Source organism: Thermobia domestica, unplaced genomic scaffold, assembly GCF_964235325.1.
Source record: "Thermobia domestica unplaced genomic scaffold, izTheDome1.hap1.1 HAP1_SCAFFOLD_471, whole genome shotgun sequence".
Classification (NCBI taxonomy): domain Eukaryota; kingdom Metazoa; phylum Arthropoda; class Insecta; order Zygentoma; family Lepismatidae; genus Thermobia; species Thermobia domestica.
The window spans coordinates 136128-142278 of NW_027656181.1; positions in this window are offsets into that span (position 1 = coordinate 136128).

The following is a 6151-nucleotide window of genomic DNA, read 5'->3' on the forward strand; positions in this document are numbered from 1 at the left end:
AACTATATTATCGTACCATTTTATAGTTTCCTAGATCTTTTGTTATGTAGAACAGTGCAGCAGTAGACAAAACCCAACTTATCTCTTCTGTTTAGGGTCATGGAAAGTATTGTGCTGTTCTGGAGAAAACCTAAAACAGACGTACCATTTAGCTTTGTCTATATGTGAGATGAATTCAGTGAGTATACACTTTTTCCGTTTTCGTACTGGTCTGATGATTGTTAGGTCATTTTGTAAGAGTGTGTTGCCGATGGAGAAATCAGTATAACATATTTCACTTGTGATATTTACGTTGTTTCTCTGATAGGGTTCCATTGCAGTTTTAACAAAGTTTTTGCTAAGTTTCTAGATGTTATATTTTCTTCTTTTTCCCGTCTCGAATTTCCATGCTGGGGATAAAATATTTTTTTACAATGTATTACACAAATGTTCATAATGTATTTGCCTTACTTCATATGAAAGTACAGTCGAAATGTGAAATTTCCTTGAAATGAAACTAACTTCTCATCAACTGTCATGTTTCTTTTCTTGTTTTCAAAGATGATGACTTTTTCTGTCCTGAACATATGTAATTATAGCCAACTTGTCTCGAAGTAAATAAATGTACTTGAATAGATATTTGAATATATTATTTCCCATTGCGGCTCTTAATATACGGATGCATACTTACTATTACATAGATATTTAAGGCTGCAGTCCCTAGTCTTTACATAGTCTGCTGTATAAACTGTTCCAAGAAAATACTTTAGTTATTCTTCATCGGTGGGTTTGCCATTCTGTTTCTGTTTTGATTTTCTGAATTCTCACGCTCAGCTTCCATATTGGTATACAATATTCACTTTATATCATCGTTACAGAGAAATACCTACTATCATGTCCAGAGGGTTAATACTTTTTTTATTGAGAGGAATAATTACTCTTCCAACCGTCGTTTCGTATTGTTATGAGCTCTTGTTTTTCGAGCACGCTGCTCACTAGTGTACCGAATTTTTCCATATAAAGCCTTGTAAATATGTTAGCTTACAGCATTTGGTTGACCTATTTGCATTTCTACATTTTACAGTCACTAATTAGATCAGGTAATTCATACACTTTGCTATCACAAACACTTCCATTATTTTCTTTCTTTAGTCAACACAAATAATTCATCACGTACAGCGACCAACTCCTCCAGAATTACATCTTCGGTATCAACAGCTCGTGATCCAGCAGCCATTGCAAACTCCCCCTCAACTGCTCAAGCATTTCACAAACTCACTAATATTTCTGAAATTATAGTTTAGCTATGAATGTAAGCATAAAGAAAAAATACAATATATATGCAATGCAATGGTTGCCGAAAAGTATAAAATAATACTAGTTTCTCAGTATATACACAATTTATTCTGTTACTAAAATGCCAGGAAGATATCTCATTTATTATAGTTAATTATGAAGAAATAATGTTGGACATAGTCACTATGAGGATAATTAGTGCTATGAGAGTATTACTTAGAATTAGAGAAAGAAGTTGTCTATATACAAAAAGTAATTTTAGTGACGTGTTACAATTGTCTCTCGGACTAACTTTGTCACTTTGCGTTACATAATATTTTTCTGAGCTTGGAAAACTTTTGGTAAAACTAGCACATGTTCAAATCCTTATAATTATAATAGTATGATGCAAAATAACAAACAACTACTTATAAAGAATATAATAAATACTATCAAAATTATGAAATCAATGAGTCCTCCGGATTCACCTTGCCATTCGTAGGTATAGAAAATGAGAGAGAGTAGCTGAATCTCAAATGTAATATCTATGAGAGATATTGAACTGAATTTATATAATTATTACTATATTTAAATTTACAATATCAAATAAACGTCATAGAAATTTGTTATTTATAAAAGGAAATAATTTACAGAGATAGATATGTTGTAGAATCGCTACGATAAAATGGAAATACTAAATTGATTTTTCAGTGAATCTGAATACTACTTCAATGTTTATCAAAATATAATTATTAAAATATTTTCCGATTATACGGTACTTCGTTGATGCAACTATTTTAAAGCAAACAAGTATTTCACTTTTTTAGCATTTTGTTGTCGTAAAATATAACTGAATATGACATAAGATGGAAAAGTATGTAGGTCAGAGACGTCAGTTAACTTTGAGAAATGCTATAAAAAGAAGATTTCTTGAAATGATGAAAGATTTTTTCGGAAATAACAGGGGAACTATTTGAATGAGAGTTAATATAGAACTTATATACACATGAATGGAATATGTGGAATTTGTGGCTAAATCTAACTATAAAAGCAAGTCTATATATAGAGAAAATTTTTACTGTGCTTATGTAAAAAACGAGAAAGTACTCAAGAAGTGATCTATGTGAGTTTATATATCGTAAATGTGTCAGAAATCTAATGCACTATTTCCAGAACAATTAAAGAAAATAGAATATAAAATCTATATTTAAATATGGAATAAAGACATTTATATATATTTGTTTTCAAATAATATACTTTTATAAATTTATGAAATTGTTTAATAATTGTACTGATACAAGTTACAGTATCGAGAGTAAGAAACTATAGACACATAAATTCCATTATGTGTGTAATTGTGTTTCGTTAGAAGTTATAAACACAAGATATACAGCAAGGTAGTTAATAACTTAGCACTCAGTTTTAGAGATGATAATAATATTATATGTGTATTCCACAAGACAGTATTTATGAAGGAAAATAGAACTAAAATTTATACATGCAGAAAAAACGAAAACATTTAAGAATACAAATAAACATTATTTATAATAAACGTATGTATACTATTCTGATTTTAATTTTTAATAAATTTAAGGGAAAGTACAAAATATATGTCTTAAGATACACTAACTGAAAATGTAAAGAATGCCGAATGCTTAACGTATGCAGGTTTAAGGAAATAACTTTCTGGGTAGAAACATCCTTACTGTATCCCAAATAATTTATATGTTATTGTTTGGTGCATTCGGTGAGAAATATAGTCAACAGAGACATTCATTTATTTATGGATCGATGTGTTGTGACCCAGTTACTTACATCCATTTTTGTCTCAAGTTTCCTCATCATGAAAATAAACTCAATTTCGCCGTCAGGTGTCAGAAACCATTCTTCATTCGATGGAGTTCCCCTGTAGGAAATATAATAATTATTGTTGTTACTATCTCATTATTACTTCGTAATTATAAACTATCACTAGTGTTATTTTTCTCACCCACTAACTTTACCTGTCTTCAGTTTTCGTTACCGACGCCTTCGCTGAAAGTGAGAAATAACGAGAATATATAAGGAGTTCACCTTTTCGGTCACCTTTTGAATCACATGCATAACACTGAAACGCTTTATGTAATCTTTCAAATAAAATACATGAACAAAATAAATAGTAGAGTAAAAGTATTCCCGGTTACTGTTCTAATTATTTATAAAAGTAAAATTAACTAACTAACTATGTGACTTACGGAGCCCAGAGATTCAATGTCGCGGTAAGAAACGATGTTCTTTGAAATCTGTCTTTAGTTAATTGAAACCAGTTTCTATCTTGCACTCTTATTTTTGGGAGCTGTGTATTAATATTGCCGCCCCCTTTGTAAATAGGTCTTCCTAAATCACGTTTTGTCATTCAATTCTCAGTTAAAACCTTTAAAGATTCTTACATTCTTCTATTAAGGCTAAATTGCCTGCTTACCTTAGTCTTCTACACTTGGCGACGCTGACAATGTTTGACAAAAATCATAAACTATGCAGTTCTTCGTTATTAAATTTCCGTTATTATAATTTTCCGTTCCACTTGGATCGGAATTTTTCTTTCAGTATCTTATTCTTATATTTTTTAGTGTTGTTTCTTCACTCAGAATAAGGCAACCACGCTTCATAACTACAGCACAATGGGTATGATTATCGTTTCATATACTGCATTTTAAGCTTCACCTTCCTTGAGAGAATTCACTACTACAAAAAGTATTCAATTGAATAATAACACGAATTCCCTGCCTTAAGTAGACTTTTAAGTTCTTCGTGTATACATTTTCTGTTAATGTTGACCCTAGATATTTGATAGAATCCACTTTGCCGAAAGTATTATCTGATAATTTGTCCCAGCCATAATTCATAGTAATAGAATCAAGGTGAACTTTCATGTATTTGGTTTTATCTACATTAACTTCTAATCAATATCTTTTGAAGGATTTAATAAGGCCTCAAAATTTCGTCCTATTGTTCTTCTATTATCCGCTAACAGACATATAACATCAGCATACTGCTTAATCTGGTAAATATCATTCAGCTCTTGGAAGTGGTTGCTTTCTTTGATTCTTTTAGTGTACTCCACTTCTGCACTTTCGGTACTTTGTATTTCGATTCCAGCTGTCACGCACAAAATAGTTACATTAAGAGCGTCTCCTTTAGATTTATGTTCCTAAGCTGTTGTTGTATGCTAAGGAAGGCGAAAAGTAATTTAAAATTATTAGAGAAATGAGTAACTATTCTTTACATTATGGATACGTTGCTACGATAATACATGTTATTCCCCGACTATAATAATCGAGGCGTTTTCCGCGAATTTTCAGATGTATTTGGTATTTAATATGAAATTGACGATTTAAACATGTTTACTTAGTTTTGTTTACTTTATTTGTGAATAATGTAGAGCTGAACTGGACCTAACGTTTGTTAGAACTCTGGGCAGAAAATAAAATATGTCATTTAAAATTTTTGGTACCGTATGTTTCTTTGAAAGAGAACAAATTTATGCAGGTGGTATATAATGTAGTCTGTATACCTATCACAAACAGAAAGGACCAAATTTACAATTGCAATTCATTGTTTGAAACATTCCTCGTAAGACAATTATGTTTCTAGATAAACGTATTACTTGAGAAATATATGCTTGTTAATTGCTTTGGATATTTGATACATGGTGTAACTAATATTTTTTGATATGATTAAATAGTAGTTTTGCATATCCAAGATACATATCTAATATTTAACGTGTGTAATAATTATCCGGAATATTTCTGTGGGTGGAAGGAAGAACTTGAGATGTTACAATTAAAGATTTACGAAATAAAAAGATAAGATTAATAAATAAGATTTGCAAAAGGCTCGAGATATAATATCTACACTTATTGCTTTGATCATTATAGTTTGTTTCCAGTATTGTATTTAGTAAATGATAAAAAAACAATATCCTGAAATCGCTGTTTTGTTATATGCTAAAACTCTACGTACACATTTTTTGTACGACGCCTTCGACAGACAGATCTTAGAGTACATGAACCTGACACGTGACATTATAGTAACACTACTCTTGATTGTAATCACATTCTTCCTCTGCTATCATTTCCATTTCTATTTCTACGTCTAGATCTCTTTCATGTTAACACGCAGAAAAAACATAATTTCTTAGGCCATGGTGTAGCACTGTTAATATATTTGCCAGGTTCAAATCGTCTTCAACCGGCTTCCTTTACACTCAAGAAAATATTTATCCTAACCACACTTATATTTTAGATAACAATCCAAACTAAGCATAAACGGCATGAGTGTAGAGTTAAAAGACGCGCTATTGCCATCGCTAAACTTATGCCAAAAAGTGTATATTTTGAAAGGTATCAATAGTAACAATGGTAACAATGTTACATGTCAGTAAAGGTATAAATTATATAGAATATGTTGAAGGATTCATTTGACAGTAAATGGAACATGTTAAATAAGGAGATGAAGAGATTTTACAGCGTGTTGACTTTGTTCATCGTTGTCTCTAGAAGAAGGTATAAAAATCAACATTGTATCTCCATCAGGCTTTATCAGAAGACGGACCTCAACTAGAAGAATTTGTTGGCATTCCCCTCTAATGTAGCAAACAAGCATGTGGTTTACTTTAATGGTGCTCCGCTTCCTTTGAAGCCCGCTTGGTAATGATTTAGTCGCGCCGATTTTAGTTTCCTAGTAATCTCAAAATTATTGTGGAGTGTTAGTTAAAGATTTGACAAACCTTTAATTTCGCAGTAGATATTTTTTGTACGAAGTAGAGAGCAATCAATTCCCTGAGACGTGGGACTGGTGAATCCTGGCGATGTTGATTGATTGCTAATTAGTTATGTAAAAGTAGTAGTAAGCGATA